Source organism: Elephas maximus, chromosome 5 (genome assembly GCF_024166365.1).
Source record: "Elephas maximus indicus isolate mEleMax1 chromosome 5, mEleMax1 primary haplotype, whole genome shotgun sequence".
Lineage (NCBI taxonomy): Eukaryota > Metazoa > Chordata > Mammalia > Proboscidea > Elephantidae > Elephas > Elephas maximus.
The window spans coordinates 76,399,645-76,418,238 of NC_064823.1; the positions used below are offsets into that span (position 1 = coordinate 76,399,645).

The 18,594-nt window shown below is 39.0% G+C and overlaps 1 protein-coding gene across 1 annotated transcript in view; it reads right to left on the bottom strand.

Moving 5' to 3' along the window:
* CFAP299 (cilia and flagella associated protein 299) overlaps positions 1-18,594 on the bottom strand; it is an 802,595-nt gene that overhangs the window by 699,851 nt on the left and 84,150 nt on the right. The window lies entirely within an intron of this gene.

The following is an 18,594-nucleotide window of genomic DNA, read 5'->3' on the forward strand; positions in this document are numbered from 1 at the left end:
CCTTATGCTAACGACTTGACGTGGGGCTCCGTCTCATTTAATCCACATGGCAACCCTGTTAGTATTATCTCTGCCACTTTTTATACCTGAGAAAATTGAGGCAAAAAGGTGATGAAACCCAGATTATAACTCAGATATTCTAATTCAAAACACCTGTTTTAACAACTTCTCAATGTTTGTTACATTTGCTCGAGGATAAGGATCACCTGTAGTGCTTGCTAAACATAGAGCTCTAGGCCTCTTTCTTGGACGTTCTGATTCAGTAGGGCTATGGTGGTCCCAAGAAACTAGATTTTAGCAAGGGGCCCACCTAGAAGATTCTTACAGACAAACATCTTTGGGAAATCCTATACTAGGCTATGTTGACTCTCTGAAAATACTAACTTCTATGTAACCTAAATTTATTCCATTCTAGCTTTTTAATTCATTTGTTTTCAAAGACAATAACAGTGGATACTCTTTCACTTCATTTTCCCCACCTTTCAGAAAATTGTTAAATAATTCCATATGCCAATATAAAGAAAATATCCGCAGCCTTCCAGGAAACAGCAAAACACAGTGTAATGATCATATTAAAATATAGAGTAGAAATAAATGACTAATAAATATATTATCTTTTCCCTTTCATGATTCCTTTTAAATAATAACTGAAATTATTAGATAAGCATTGAATGTATTCAGATAAATATAGAAACAATCAACATATTAAATGCCCTAGTCATGTTTTTAAAATAGCAAATCAAAAAAAAAAAAAAAAGGCAGCAGCAGCTAGAAGTTACAGGAACTCTATGTAAGCAGGCAACACTGTTAAGCTGTCGTCCGTGGTCAGTTTTATTAAATATACTTATGGTATGAAATACTGTAGATGCATAGCTGTTGACTAAATGATCCCTTTCTTATGTGTACTTGGATAAAATCCCAACTTCGACTATAAAACACACACACACATGCACACACACACACACACAGAGGAAACATTTCTAGTGAAATCAGTTTTCTTCAAGCTTGTTTACTAGACTTTTTCACTTTAACTTAAGAGTCTGCTATTTTTATACAAGACTATAATCATTCCTCAGTGTAAAATCATTCCCTGGGCCACTTAGGGGCTTAACTGACAGCACCGCCCTTTTACTAACAACTCCACAATAAAGGAAATGTTTTTAAACAGTGAATCTGTAACAAGGCAACATGTGATTAAAATTCAGTACATTATCTCTCTCGGATTTTATTACCACAGGTGCAGAACATACAACTGTTCAGAGGCTTGCTAAGGGCAAGGTTCCCTTTAATTGAAAACCATTCTGTCTATACACCTGTGTTTCTAGAGATTCCAAGTAGAGATACCTAGGGACAGATAATGGAACAAGAAAATAACACTTGGCATTATCCTCACAGAAGCCTAAATCAGTCCTTCCCCAAGGAATGGGAAGGAGTGAGAAGAATCCTTAATCTAGCAAACACATCCTCAAAGCTACTTGTATTCCCAGAAATTTATGTGTGGTAGTAAAAATTATTAAAAGGAAATATTTATCATTTATCCAGTGGAGAAATAGTCACCAGGAACAAGATCTAAGAATTTGCTAAGGCCATTTGTCATGCAGTTATCCCTTTGAATTCAAGAAGTACACATTAAGCATCTATTATTCTTCCAACAGATATTTGAGAAGCCACCCTATGTAAGACATTGTGCTAGCTGTAGTATCAAAAAACTATCATGTGAGAAATTACGGCCTAGGGTAGGCCTTGCGAAAGCTAAAAAGATAATTAATAGATAGAAATACTAAATAAAGCATACAATCCAGTCAGTGTTAGAAAACTTAAAATATACCAACTAATCAAAGTAAAAGGAGCCCTGGTGGTACAGTGGTTAAGGCTAGGCGGCTAACGGAAAGGTCAGAAGTTCAAAGCCACCAGCAGCTCCTCTGGAGAAAGACGTAGCAATCTGCTTCCGTAAAGATTTACAGCCTTGGAAACCCTATCAGGGAGTTCTACTCTGTCCTATTGGGTCTCTATTAGCCAGAATCTACTGGACAACACCAGAGTAACAGAGAATGCTATGAAACTCAAAGAAGGACAAATTCTGTAAAGGTCTGTAGAGTGCTTTCCCTAAGACTAGCAGTATTCTAAGTCAATTGACTCATTTAAGTTTTTTCTTTTCTTTTTAAAATTTAAACATGCAAGGAGAGAGGGTGACCTATTGAATTCCTCAAGGACCCATCACCCAGCATTCACAATTATCAATGTTCTGTCAATCTTATTTTATCTATTGCCTCCCATTCTCCTTCATCCCTCAAATGTACTAAAGGAAACCCCATTCTTCTTTTAATTTCATACTAATTTTAACAGATGTGGACTTAAAACACATGTAGTATCTTTGTTGTTAGTTGCTATGGAGTCGATTCGGACTGATGATGACCCTATGTGTGCACAGTAGAACTGCTCCACAGGGTTTTGAAGACTGTGACCTTTTGGAAGCAGACCCTAGGCACCTCTGGGTTGGTTCAAACCACAACCTTTCAGCTAGTACTCCAGCACTTAACCCTTTGTGCCACCCAGACCCCAGAAAAACAAACCCATTGCTCTTGAGTCAATTCTCATTCCTAGCAACCCAATTAAAAAAAAAGAAACCATTGCCGTCTAGTCAATTCCAACTCATAACGACCCTAAAAGACAGAGAAGAACTGCCCCATAGGGTTTCCAAAGAGTGCCTGGTGGATTCAAACTGCCATCCTTTTGGTTAGCAACTGAGCTCTTAACCAGGGCCACACCACCCAGGGACTCCTATCAATACCATTAGAACACATAAAATTTAAAATAAAGTTCCTAATACAATATAATCCTATCTTCTTGCTAATGCTTTCTAACTACTTAATTTAATGCCAGTTTGTTGTTATATGATTTAGTTTATTTTTTAAGCTTTTCAAAAACCTTTTCAATCTTTTTATGAATATGACTGTTGAAACAACAGTGCCCAAGCTCTGATTTCCAGATGGTCTGATTTAATCCCATAGAGGGGAAGGGAGAGTATTCCTCTCCATGCCTCCACCACCCTTGTAGGAGTCCATGGTCACACCCTGTGTCTTAGGAGGCTTGTTAGTTGCCAGGGGCAATGTGCCCTGCAAGTAGATCAGCACTAAACAATTTTTAGGCCCAGATGAGCATCATTTCTTCTGGACAATACGTGGATGATGTGCTGGTTCTGGCTGGGCTGCCCATAAAGTGTGCAGAACCTCTGTCTATATAACCAACTTGATTAAATAATGTGTTACAAAAATGATGAGCCTATATGGCTGCTAACCAAGGGGTCGGCAGTTCGAATCCGCCAGGCGCTCCTTGGAAACTCCATGGGGCAGTTCTACTCCATCCTATAGGGTCACTATGAGTCAGAATTGACTCAAGGGCACTGGGTATATGATATATAGTGATTGATGACAATTTAGTACAATGGTTAGAGAAGAGGTACTTAGTATTTCTTTATTGTATAATCAGTGCATGTAAAGATTCCTGGTGCTATCTCTTCATGAACAGGTCCAGAACTATCTCTTTACATTCCTTATTGTCAAATGTGCCATTCTTGGCTAATGCCCTATCTCCCTCAGTAAGAAAAAGGTAGAAATACTATCATTACTTATAATATCATTGCTCTTTGGAATTTGCTCATATTGAAATAATACAGATCTTCTCACCTCTGCAGTTCCTAAAACCAGTGCTTTAATGCTGAATACCTCATTACTTAGGAAGCACGTGGTGCCATTCATGAATACTAGTGTCCGGTGATCCTCAGTGGGTGACACTGTGCTTTATTGATGATGATAGTAAATGCAAGTCTTACCTACAGTATGAAGGAAAGTGTGAATGATAATTCTTTTCTGGCCATGTTAAATTTCTTCTTTGACACTTTATACCACAGAATAACAATTTTCCAACACAGCCTTTTCTTGAACTCTTTAGGCCATTATCACTGCATTTCTAGAACGTGAACTCTTTCAATGTTGATGCAACCGTGGATAAAGGAGAAGTCACAGGAGACAGAGAAGAGCAGTCCTATTGGGACATAAATGCCTCTCCCCATTTCGATATTGTTTATGACTGACCAGTACCACATGCATTCACACAGATATGACACAAAAGGGAGCACAGGTCAGGAGGGCCCTTGATGTTGCAGTGCAATGGTCTCTAAAGCCATCTGAGGGAATGGGTGTGGACACTCCAAGGACCATCTGACACTTGGCAGAGGCTGAAGAGAGTTAATTCCCTTGGAGACCAGTGATGGGAGGGAGGTGCCTGATGCCGCCGAAACAGTCCTTGGGTTCAGCAGACAGGAGGTGGCACTGCCATCGGAACGCCTGGGGGGACACATGGGCTCACACAACCAGCCCAACCCTGAACTCGTTCATTGTGTGCACCATTCTGGTGCCGAAACTTGCAGTGATTCAAGAAAGAAATACAGCCCCATTCAGAGGCATGACCCATTCACCAGAGCATCCCATAGAATCCAGGCCCACCCACCTGTCAGAGTTGACCCCATAGGCTCAAATCACAGATTTCCTGGGGCATCTGACTGGACCCCTGAATGAGGTGGAGGGCTGAAGAGTCCCTAACAAGAGGAACAGGAGCTACTGCCCACAGAGATCATGATCTTGTTCAGGGATCGCCTCACAGAACTCACTACTGGTCTCAGCTGGTGCCAGTAACCAGAGGAGGACTTAGAAATTTAACTGGAGGGAGGATTTAACTGGGTGCTCTATATTTTTATTTGCTAAATCTGGCAACCCTAGCCATATCACACTTTACTAATTTCAAGGATCACCAGTAGCCCATTTATACCATGATTTCTCCATTAATTCGATTTTCTTTTGTCATCTAGAATACTTCCGAAAATAATGTTTTCAAGAAGGACACATAGGTGAGAATGTTTTCTAAATATCTGCATATGTGCAAATTTCCATTGTTCTTTATACAGACATGGAAGTTTGGGTTTTGCGGAAGTGAATCTGAAGCCTATCTTATACTGGTTTTGATGTAAGGAACCTATTTTTTTCTGTCTGGGTATGTATGCTGTACATGTATACAGTCAAACATATCAGTCATCTACTAAAACTTCATTCTATTTAATTATTTACAAGGCTGGGTATCTTAGTTACTTGGTGTTGCCGTAACGAAAACACAAGTGGGTAGCTTTAAATAAGAGAAATTTATTGTCTCAGTTTCGGACACTAAAAGTCCAAGTCAGGGTATTGGCTCTAGAGAAGAGTCCTTCTTTGAAGGGTGGCCCCAGGAGTTCCTTGGCATTCCTTGACTTGTAGACCTCTTCTCACAGGGTCTCTTTTCCTCATGTGTCTCTCTGTGTCTATATTCCCCTTTATAAAACACTGCTCAGAAGGGATTAGGTTTAGGACCCAACCTAGCCCTGGAAGATCCCATTAACATAATAAAAGGAAAATCCTATTTCCAAACAGAATCATATCCACAGGAATAGGGGTTAGGACTTAACAAACCTTTTGGGGGGACAGAATTCAATGGACAATACCGGGTCAGATTGTTAGCTGCCTGAAGAAAGAATTATATCTTATTCTTCCTTGAATCTACAGTGCTCAGTTGGCACAGGATACTTATTCAATAAAAACTGGGTGAATGAATACCTGCACTAGTTAAATCCAAGCAAGGAAGAAACAACAGAATGAGCAAAGGCAGAAAGTTGAAAAGGCCCTGCAAGTAATCTCATTGTAGTGGGAGATGCAGTAAGAAATGCAGCTCACCACCTTGTTATGAAGGGCTAAGCTGAACATATATATATATATATACACGCACACACAGAGACATATATATAGAATTTTTTTTTTTTAATTTGGGCAGCATTGAAAATCAGTGCTTGGACATTAGTGAGGGAGAAGAAAAAAAAAAAAAAAGACACATTTCCCAAACTACAGAGGCCTGTTTTCCATCAGGTATGTTATACTGACAATTTTGTAGAACACTGAATTACAGTTTGCAGTTATTAGTACAGGTTTAGTGGAACAAGAGTGTCATGCTTTCTCTGTTTCCCCAAACGTTGGCCAGCTTTAAGTGTGGCAGCAATTTTCACTCACTTCTAGTATTTAGGGAACAAATCACATGCTCTTTTATAATTGCCTGTCAGCCCTTGGGACTGTTGACTTTATATTTTTGTATTTTATACCCTATTAAGATGGATAAAAACAACCTTGACATTCATTTGTCTAACTTCTACTAATGAATGGTCTCTTAGCAAACCATGCCAAATCACCATTTCCATGGCACAGAATTTTGCTGACAACCATATTAATCTCTAAAATTTTTATATAGAGAACTTAGTTTTTAAAAAGCCTTTCATATATAGTGACATTCTTTGAAATGCCAGGGTAAAGTAGATGAATGAAGAAGACTAATTAGAACAGTGGGTTTTTCTGTTTTGTTTCATTTTGTTTTGTATGTGTGCGTGTATGCATGCATGTGCACAATATGTGTGGTAAAAATTCTGTTTGAGAATTGGATAAAAGCTATGGACTCTCTCACAATGAGATGTGCATATAATCTCATGGAGTTCCCAGACCCCCAAAGTCCATCCACTGAGTCTGCTTCCCAAAGTGTTTGGGGAACTCAGGTTCAAAACCTGATTTAGTCTATATTAAATTATTTTTTATTGGGTTTTCTCCTACTTTTCCTTCTTATCTAAACATTTGAGTAAGGGAAAGCCAGAGGGAAATAAAAATTCATGAGAATATAAGATAAGTAATAAGTAAGCATTAATTGCTTAGAATGTTGCTCTACCAAGACCTCAAAAGTCATAAAATAAATATATTGGTTTCCTAATTTGTTCACATAAAATCGGTCTGTATTTAAACTGTCTTAAAATCTAATTTTCGTTATTTGTTCCATAAATGCATATAAGAACCTACAAAGTACCATGCCAGGGATTATGGGGGAAGCACAGAGACTAAAACAGAGTCTTTGTCCTCTAGGAGGCTGTAATCTAATAGAGGCACTAATAGCCTTACATAAGTAATGATAATGCAAAACAGAGTACGACTTGTCAGAAGAAAAATACAGATAATATGGTAATATGGTATGAGATACCAGAAGAAGAGTATAGGGCTATTAGGGTATATCGAGGGAGGCTTCATAAAATGTTTAAACTGAGTTTCAAATAATGGATAGGACTTATATTAGAGGAGATTAGGGAAGAGATAATTTCTGGTGGAAAGAACAAAGCAGTGCCTGGCCCAGAGAAGCCCTCAATACGTGACTATAAGTGCATGAATAAACCAAGTAGTATGGAAAGACAAAGAGCAGGGTCACCCAAAGCCAGTATGAGGCACAGTGAGCTCTTGGTTTTGGTGAAAGGAAATATGAAGGAGGACCACAGGGAAGTAGATGGGACACGCAGGCTGGAGCAATGGGTGAGGGGAAGCTGTTAAAGGGTTTTGAGCTTGAGAGAAGCAAAGCCAGAGCTGTGTTTAGTAAGAGCAGAAAAGGATATAAAATTGAAGGGGTAGAGATGGGTGCTGAGGAGCCATAGTGGGACACATCACAATTTTTCCTGTGTCAAAATCTTCCCCCACATCACAATACATCACATCGCAGCTGAGATGTGAAGCTCTTGAAACACTCTTAAACGTAATAAAATATAATTGTATTTCAAACAGTCACCTATAATGGACTGAACAGTGTCTCCCCAAAATTCAGGCCCAAGTTAAAATGCGATCATATTGAATTAGTGACATTCTTTGTTCTAAATCCAATGTCTGATGTCTTTTTAAAAGAAAGGAGAGGAAGATTCAGACACAGAGACACAAGGGAAGAAGGCCACGTGATGGTGGAGGCAGAGACTGGAATGATGCACCCACAGCCAAGGAATGCCAAGGATTATTAAGATCCACCAGAAGCTAGGAAGAGGTAAAGAAAAATTCTTCTCTGGAGCCTTCAGAGGGAGCGTGGCCCTGCTGAGGTATTTTCAGACTTCTAGCCTCCAGAACAATGAGACAAATAAATTTGTTTGCTTGTTTTTTTTTTTTACTTTATTTTGTTGTTGAGAATGTACACAGCAAAACATACACCAGCTCAACAGTTTCTACAAGTACAATTCAGTGACATTCTCACCCTCCTTTTCTGAGTTGTCCCTCCCTCATTACCATAAACTCACTGCTCCCTAGGTTACTATATAATCTTTCAAGCTGCTGTTGTCAATTTGATCCCTTATAGATAGTTCTCAAAAGAACAAAATGCTCAAAGCAGACATTTTTTACTAGTTAAGCTAAACTATTGTTTGGTTTTAAAAAGGTTTCAGGGATATTTTTGGTTTAATGTTTAAATATTATCTCAACGTAATAGTTTCAGGGGTTCATCCAACCTCCATGGCTCCAGAAAGTCTAAAGTCTATGAGTATTTGAAATTCTGTTCTACATTTTCCCCCTTTTGATCAGGAGTCCTCTATAGAATCCTTGATCAAAATTTTCAGTAGTGGTAGCCAGGCACCATCCAGTTCTTGTGGTTTGATGGTCACTGTGGCAGTTGTGCATGGAAGCAATTAGCCACACATTCCATATCCTCCTCCTATTCCTGACTCTCCTTCCTTTCTTGCTCCAGGCAAAGAGAAATCAATTGTTATGTCTTGGATTGCCACTTGCAAGCTTTTAAGACCCCAGACACTATGCAACAAACTAGCTGATAGAACAGAAGCACTAAACACGTTATTAGGCTAATTAACTAGGATGTCCCATGAGACCATGACCCTAAACCTCTAAACCAAGGAACCAAATCCCATGAGGTGTTTGGTTGTACATAAGCAGCCTCAGCAGCTACTTTTTTTGTTTTTGATTGTCACTTTTATAAATATATCCATCACACCACTTTTGCCAGTACAACTTTTTACAGGTGTACACCTTCTTGACAGCAATTACAATAACTGGCCAGACAGCCCTACCCTTAATCACTGTGATTTTTCCATCACTGTTAGCCCCTCCCCCCCTTTTCACCTAATTCCAGCCCCTGGTAACCACTAACGAAATTTGGTCTGTATTTTTGTCTTTTTTATATAAGTGAGGTAATACAACATTTGTCCCTTTGTGATTGACTGATTTCACGTGGCATAATGTCTTCCGGCTCTGTCTATATGACAGCACGTGTCAAGACTTCAATTCGTGCCAGTTTGTTATGGCAGCCCTAGGAAACTAATATGCCATTCAGTTGCAAAATAATTGCCCCAGGGCTAATCCTTCTGTAATAATAAAAATGATTGAATTATCATCAAAATAGAAACTGAAAACACAATGAGGACCACCTCAAGGAAAAAGCCACCACTGCCACATCAGAGCATTCATGTATGAATTCACGTACCACAGGCGGAACTACTATTGAGACAGCCTTCACTCCAGCACCTTCCGTCTCTGAATATCAATGTTATAACCGGTTGCCATTCCAACTCATGGTGACCCCACGTGTGTCAGAGGAGAACTGTGCTCCATAGAGTTTTCAATAGCTGATTTTTCAGGAGTAGATCTCCAGGCCTGTCTTCTGACATACCTTTGGGTGGACTTGAACCACTAACTTTTTGGTTAGCAGCCAAGCATATCAACCATTTGCACCACTCAGGGACTCCCATCAATTTCACAGGCTTTACCAAATCCCCAGGCCTCATATCTACACACAGAAGATATTATTATCTTTAAGATAATCACATTGTTTTAGAACAATCTGATGTAGTTATGAAATATTTTTATGTATTATCTGGTTTGTTCATTATAAGAGCAATATAATAGAATTGTCTTCATTAACTAAATAATGGAATTTAACAATTGGTAGGAATGAAGTTTATGGAAAGACTTTGAAACCGCATTGTTTGCTCTATTTGTTTCATTTCAGTGGGAAAAAAATTGTAGAATCACAATGTCAAACAGCTTTTTAATAACCCTGATGTGTCAGGGTTCCAAAAGTATGGGGATCAACTGGTCTTCTAGGATTTATACTAACGGCAATTTGTACTTGTTTTTAGCAACTTTTCCAGGAAATGATGTTGCTCAAAAAGCCATTAGAGTAATTTCTGCTATTTGCTTGCCTATTATTTATTTCATCAAAAATTATATCTTCCTTAAATCTGTTCAGAGGATACCATACCCAGCCTGCTCTAATATTCTGTTCTGTATAGCTCTATGATGGTCTCTGCAGAAGCCAAACAAAATAAACCAGTCAACTGCAACCTACAGCAACCATCAAACAGTATGTGAGACTTCTCAAAAAAGCTTTTCATATTAGTCTGAGATTTAAGGAGCAATTTCACCTGTCACAAATCTTTTCAGTAGAAAACATCCTATAATATAATGCATCCTCAGTAAAGGTTATAGAATAAAGCTGCACTGAAGAATTTTAGTTTCTTTTTCCTCAATATTATTTTATAAATGTCTATTTCCAAGGTTTGAATTTATATATACATTACTGAAATCATAGTAAGTGTGATACAAATGCCTGTATCTTTAAAATAAGCTTAAGACCTCACAATGTATATGTTCAAGAGTAAAGCATTTCCCATGTTGTTGTTGTTGTATGTATTCCGACTCAAAGCGACCCAATGTGAAGTGCCCCATAGGGTTTCCTAGGCTATAATCTTTATGAGAACACATCTCCAGGTCTTTTCTCCCAAAGAGTGACTAGTGGGTTCGAACCACCAACCTTTCAGTTAGCACACAAGCACTTAACCACTGTACCACCAAGGCTCCTTATTTCCCAAACATACATTAACAAATTTATAGATTTAAACTACTAATCTTAGCAACCAGATTTAAAAAAAAAAAAACCTAAAGAAACAAAATTCAAAAATATATTTCACTCAGATTCAATGTGCTGAGATAGAATTATTCACAAACTGAGAATCCACCATACAAGAAGCAGTGATTTTTATGCAAGTGGTAAATGCTTACAAGAGTATTTTTAAATTTGGCTTCCTTTATAATATAGATTTATTTGGGGAAAACTCAAAAAACATAGAAAATTAATAGCAACTTTTAAGCCTCTTGAGTCACTTCTTAGGCCTGAACCATACAATAGCTAATCCTGAAAGACAGCCAAATTTTCATTCTTGTGTTATGGCTGCCACAACTGTAATATTACCAAGTAGTATTAAAGGTAGATGTTGTTATTTTCATTCTTAAGTTGACTTAACTCAGCAAATATTTATTATACAACCACTAGACTTGTTAGGAGAATCTTTTTTAAAAGTGTGGCATGGTCCCCCCTTTATAATATGATTAATTTGTTCATATTCATTTAGCACAACTATGTCTCCAGCACCTCTGTGTTCCAGGCAGCATTCTGAGCAGGTATGGTCACAATGGTGAACCAAAGAGGCAAAGTCGCACCAATCTTGGCACTTAACAAACATGAATATGAAACTTTCAAACTAAGATATATGCACCAAAATGAATAGTACATATAATCAAAATAAATATATCAAGAAGGATGGGATTCCTCTGGGGTATCTCAGGAGCAGCTATGTGTGGATGCTGTAGATAGAGAGGGGACTAGAGATAGAAGATGGCACCCATTAGGATAAACGTATATCCGACAGAGAATGGGGCAGGGAGTGTTCCATGCCCCTGACATTACTTTAAGCCCTGGTGGCGCAGTGGTTAAAGTGATCAAGAAGTTCGGAGGTTTGAAACCACCAGCGGCTTCTGGGGAGAAAGATGTGGCAGTCTGCTTCCATAGAGATCTACAGCCTTGGAAACCCTATGGGGTGGCTATGAGTCAGAATCGACTTGATGGCAGTGGGCGGGCGACATTAGCCACAGCACTCCACCTGCTTCTGTTTTATCTTGTGGGGTTCCACGTGAGATTTTATTTGCAAAAATTCTGCTTAAAAAAAAACTTTGAAAATCACTGACCTAATTACTGTGCTTCATTCTTATTCCCTAAACTTGATGAAAAACTAATATGTAAAAATCCTTTGATGTTCTGGGAAAAAAATAGTTTCAAACTGGTTTCTGTTAAAAATTGGATTTGGAATAATATTCTCTAGTTGCCTTTCCAGGCATGTTCGTCCATTCCGTGCACCCCCCTCACACCCTGCTCCAAGAAGCCGCTGAACCTCCCTTCGGAGAAGATGCCCCGCGCTTGCTGAGAGGACAATGCCCTAACTGGCCCCTTAGCCAGGACTGATGGGATGATGGGACCTAGCTCGATCATATTTTTTTTCTGCATTTGTGGCTCCTGACTTTTATCAGTTCCTGAGTGCCTGAAAAGAAAGACATATAAGGCTGCCAACAGTCATTTTATGGCATCATCACAGAAAATAGAGAAAATAGGTTTTCAGTTAAAGACAGCAAGGGTGACAGACATGCAGACAAAAGCAGAAGTGAGTGATCACGAGGCTCTGGAGAGACAAATACTAAACTTGATTACTGACTTCTGAGTTCCTGGGTTCTGGTGCCTGATAGCACCCACCATACAATCTGTCCCAACACCACAGAATTCCCCATCCTCCTTGAGTTAATTAGAATGTGTTGCCTTTCCTCCAGCCAGAATCTCTAAGACATCCACCCACCCACGGTTCATCCAGTTACCTGTTCCCCTCATTGTCCACAGATTATCCTTCCTGTTTGTTGTTGTTTTGTTTGTTTACTTATATAGAGCGAGTTTCGGCTTCAGATGTCTGTAGATACAATATCAATAGCTGTCAAGTAGATTGTGACTCACAGCGATCCCATGTGTGTAAGAAGAATAGAATTATGCTCCATAGGTTTTCAATGGCTGATTTTTCAATAGATGGCCAGGCCTTTCTTCTGAGGTGCCTCTGGGTAGACTGAACCTCTAAACTTTTGGTTCCCAGCTGAGCACATTAACCATCTTCACCACCCAGGGACTCCTCTATAGATACAAACAGGGTTTTATTAAAGGTAATAAGCTACATTTCACAGGTGTTTGCCCCTGTCTGCATAGCTACAAACTTCAGCTCCCACGGACCCACCCTGAGAGGTATCCCACGTTAGTTCACTCCCAGTATTGCTACCTTTTTCCACTCTGTTTCCTCTCAAGGATGCCTGCTGCGTACACAAACACCTAAAGGTGAAGCTTCAAAGCCAAGGCCAGCACCACAGTCAGCGCCCACAGTAATAACACAGATGTCTGGATCTATATTTGCTGTCTCCAGTTCCACTTCTACCATTCTCTCCTAAACCCAGTCCAATTAGATTTCCACCCATACTGCTGATGTCCCTTTTGGGGTGTCTTCAAAGGTGGCCTTGGGCTGCAGACAAGACTATTCAGATCCAAATCAAGTTCTTTTCTATACTTTTAAATTCTCCTTCTAAATTCTAATTCTTTAAATTTCTCTGTAGACTTTTAAATTCTGCTGATCTTTTAAATTCTGCCACATCTTTCTCCTGTAGAGTGGCTGCTGGGTTCAAACCACCTACCTTACAGTTAGCAGCCAAGCACTTAACTACTGCAACACCAAGGCTTCTTAAATTCTGCTGATACATCTTATTTACACCCTAGAAAATTGTAGGAGTCTATTTAAGCAGTTTTTGATTAATATGTTCTGTTTATAAACCTAAACATCTTCAAACATTTTTAATTGCTTTCATAAATTTAATAAACTCAAATTCTATTTTAAATCTTCATGCCAAAAAAAATCTTCCAAAGTACTATAATTTTTTATGTATTTAACATGTTAAGCACATAAAAAGGGCAATCTTAAATTATCTTAATGTTCTAGTACAATATATAAACTTAGAAACATATTTAAAATCACCAGTTGAAGCCAATTACTCAATTATGCATTTTAATTTGAAGTTACAAAGCTATCATTCAAAAGATCCATATCCCTCACTCATTTTAAATATATCCAATACTAAATATGAACAGTCTTCTTTAATACTTAAATATTAATACAATAGTTTTGAGTCTTACACTACATTCTAAATCCTCCTGAGGCTTAAAAAGGCATGCCCATTAAGGAAGATAATTACCATCCAAATTAATTGAGATTACTTTAACCAGGGATTTGTTGAAGCAATGAATAGACAGACGGATGAACGGATGGGTGTGTGTCAAGCTGGCATTTCCTGATATTCACAATGTAGCAAATAGCTGAGATACTTAATGTTTCTGCATTCCCCAGAATCTGCAATGGGCAAAAGAACCTGAAAGAATGTCCCTATTTCCCATATTACACATGGTCTGCACATACAAGTCTCATAGCCACCCTACTTAATACAAATCCTTCAACTCCCTCTCCCTAAGGCACAGTCCATGTGGCATACTACTAGCCAAACAAGAATGAATCTCTCCCTCCTCCTCCATGCTTCTGGGATATGCTGTTTATACTTCCCTTATACCATTAATCACATTCTGCCGCAAGCAATACTTAATCGAATTCACGAGTTACTCTCTTTTCTGAACTCTAAGTTTTTTTTAAGAAAAAGGGCTTTTTCTTGCTTAACTTTGTATCCCAACATGTGCCACGTAAAACACATTGCATTTAGTAGTAGCTTAAAAAAAAAAAAAATTTTTTTTAAATATATACTTATTTGAATTGTAAAGATGTTATGCTAGTGTTTAATAAGCCAAAAATAAGAATTACATGCTGATTCAGGCTATTGATCAGAAATGAGGTGCAGAAGCTTTGCTGTTGTTGGGTGCCATCGAGTCGGTTCCGACTCATAGCTACCCTATGCACAACAGAACGAAACACTGCCCAGTTCTGAGCCATTGTCACAATCGTTGTTATGCTTGAGCTCATTGTTGCAGCCACTGTGTCAATCCACCTTCATTGAGGGTCTTCCTCTTTTCCGCTGACCCTGTACTCTGCCAAGCATGATGTCCTTCTCCAGGGACTGATCCCTCCTGACAACATGTCTAAAGTGTGAAAGACCCAGTCTCACCATGCTTGCCTCTAAGGAGCATTCTGGCCGCACTTCTTCTAAGACATATTTGTTCATTCTTTTGGCAGTCCATGGTATAGTCAATATTCTTCGCCAACACCACAATTCAAAGGCATCAACTCTTCTTCGGTCTTCCTTATTCATTGTCCAGCTTTCACATGCATATGATGCGATTGAAAATACCATGGCTTGGGTCAGGCGCACCTTAGTCTTCAGGGTGACATCTTTGCTCTTCAACACTTTGGAGAGGTCCTTTGCAGCAGATTTGCCCAATGCAACGCGTCTTTTGATTTCTTGACTGCTGCTTCCATGGCTGTTGATTGTGGATCCAAGTAAAATGAAATCCTTGACAACTTTAATCTTTTCTCCGTTTATCATGATGTTGCTCGTTGGTCCAGTTGTGAGGATTTTTCTCTATGTTGTGGTGTAATCCATACTGAAGGCTGTGATCTTTGATCTTCATCAGTAAGTGCTTCAAGTCCTCTTCACTTTCAGCAAGCAAGGTTGTGTCATCTGCATAACGCAGGTTGTTAATGAGTCTTCCTCCAATCCTGATGCCCCATTCTTCTTCATATAATCCAGCTTCTAGTATTAATTGCTCAGCATACAGATTAAATAGGTACGGTGAAAGAATACAACCCTGACGCACACCTTTCCTGACTTTAAACCAATCAGTATCCCCTTGTTCTATCTGAATAACTGCCTCTTGATCTATGTAAAAGTTCCTCATGAGCACAATTACGTGTTCTGGAATTCCCATTCTGTGCAGTGTTATCCATAGTTTGTTATGATTCACACAGTCAAATGCCTTTGCATAGTCAATAAAACACAGGTAAACATCCTTCTGGTATTCTCTGCTTTCAGCCAGGATCCATCTCACATCAGCAATGATATCCCTGGTTCCACATCCTCTTCTGAAACCAGCCTGAATTTCTGGCAGGTCCCTGTCAATATACTGCTGCAGCCACTTTTGAATGATCTTCAGCAAAATTTTGCTTGTGTGTAATATTAATGATATTGTTCTATAATTTCCACATTTGGTTGGATCACCTTTCTTGGGAATAGGCATAAATATGGATCTCTTCCAGTCAGTTAGCCAGGAAGCTGTCTTCCATATTTCTTGGCATAGACGAGTGAGCACCTCCAGCGTTGCATCTGTTTGTTGAAACATCTCAATTGATATTCCATCAATTCCTGGAACCTTGTTTTTCGCCAATGCCTTCAGAGCAGCTTGGACTTCTTCCTTCAGTACCATCGGTTCCTGAGCATATGCCACCTCTTGAAATGGTTGAATATCGACTAATTCTTTTTGGTATAATGACTCTGTGTATTCCTTCCATTTCTTTTGATGCTTCCTGCGTCGTTTAATATTTTCCCCATGGAATCCTTCACTATTGCAACTCGAGGCTTGAATTTTTTCTTCAGTTCTTTCAGCTTGAGAAACGCCGAGCATGTTCTTCCCTTTTGGTTTTCCATCTCCAGCTCTTTGCACATGACTTTATAGTACTTTGACTTCTCAAGAGGCCCTTTGAAATCTTCTGTTCAGTTCTTTTACTTCATCAATTCTTCCTTTTGCTTTAGCTGCTCAATGCTCAAGAGCGAGTTTCAGAGTCTCCTCTGACATCCATCTTGGTCTTTTCTTTCTTTCCTGTCTTTTTAGTGACCTCTTGCTTTCTTATCGACTTGACGGCACTGAGTTTTGGTAGTGCTTTCTTGGTGGATGATGTCCTTGATGTCATTCCACAACTCGTCTGTCAGTTTGTTGTGCTGTGGGGCTTGTGTGTTCCTGTGATGCTAGAAGCTATGTCACCGTTATTTAGATACCAGCAGGGTCACCCATGGAGGACAGGTTTCAGCTGAGCTTCCAGACTAAGACACACTAGGAAGAAAGACCCGGCAGTCTACTTCTGAGAAGCATTGCAGAAGCTTAGAAGAGTTGAAATGACCACGGTGAGTTTTTGCACGGACAAGTGGTCTCAGAATGACAGGCAGCATAGTACAGAAGCTAAAGGCAAGGTCACTACACGGCCTGGGTATGAATCCTATCTCTGCCACTTACTAGTTGTGTGACCTGGGTAAATTACTTAACCTTTCTGTGACTCAATTTCCTCCTCCATAAAGCAGGCCTAGTAAAAGCCCTTACCTCTTGGAGTTATTATGAGGATTGGATGAGTTAGTACATTCAAAGCTCTCAGAGAAGTGACTGGCAGATAGGAAGCAAGCCACTGCAGAAAACAGATCATAGATTATGGCCCCTGTGGTTAACAGAGAAGTAACACTGATAGTCAGGGTTCAATAAATGCTATGTTATTATTATAACAATATATAATTATTCCTTCTCTTTATTATGAAATAAAAGAAGTCTGAAATCTGAAAGAGAAATTGGGCAATGAGAAATCTCATCCTAGGAAATAAGCTTCTAGAGCTCTTAACACCTATTTGCCTGGTAAGCTTCCCAAAACATGAAATAATATACAACAAAAAAAAAGGTGACAAAAAATGGTGAAAGAATCCACATTTTTGGTTCTCGAAAGTTGTTAACTGAAAAGATAAATGAGAAAGATAGAATTTTTCAAAAAATAATATAAATACTGTTGTTGTTGTTGTTGTTATTGTTAGATGTCACGGAGTTGGTTCCAATTCAAAGCGACCATATGTACCACAGAATGAAACACTGCCTGGTCCTGAACCATGCTCACAATCGTTGTTATGTTTGAGCCCACTGTTGCAGCCACTGTGTCAAACCATCTCCTTGAGGGTCTTCCTCTTTTCTGCTGACCCTGTATTTTACCAAGCATGATGTCCTTCTTCAGAGATTGAGCCCTCCTGACAACATGTCCAAAGTATGTCAGACACAGTCTCGCCATCCTTGTTTCTAAGGAGCATCCTGGTTGTACTTCTTCCATGACAGATTTGTTCGTTCTTCTGGCAGTCCATGGTATATTCAATATTCTTTGCCAATACCATAATTCAAAGGCATCAATTCTTCTTCAGTCTTCCTTATTCATTGCCCAGCTTTCACATGCATATGATGCAATTGAAAATACCATGGCTTGGGTCAGGAGCACCTTAGTCTTCAAGGCGACCTCTTTGCTTTTCAACACTTTAAACTGATGCTTTGCAGCAGATTTGCCCAATGCAATGTGTCTTTTGATATCCTGACTGCTGTTTCCATGGGTATTGATTGTGGATCCAAGTAAAATGAAATCTTTGACAACTCCAGTCTTTTCTCCATTTATCACCATATATAAATGCTGTAGCATGTTAATTACTAGTTTTTAAATAATTACATTGTTTATATTCCTTGATCCAGATCCAACTGGATTTTCCTAGAGGTAATTTTTACTAGAAATACAAAGATTCAGATTAAGCTAATGCTAGTCAAATAATAAAAAAAAAAATAGGCAGTGATAAAATTAAATGAAGTAATGATTTAGGGTCAACAAAAAAGAGAAAGGCCCTCAGTGAGGTGGATTGACAAGTGTTGACACAGTGGCTGCAACAGTGGGCTCAAACATAGCAAAAGTTGTGAGGATGGTGCAGGATTGGGCAGGGTGTCCTTCTGTTGCGCATAGGGTGGTTGTGAGTTGGAACCCACTCAACAACACCTAACAATAATGATTGAGAACAGTTATTAGTGAACTAACTACCTAATTATGTGTATTAATTGTTATTTCTTTAAATTTCCTCAACAATGGTT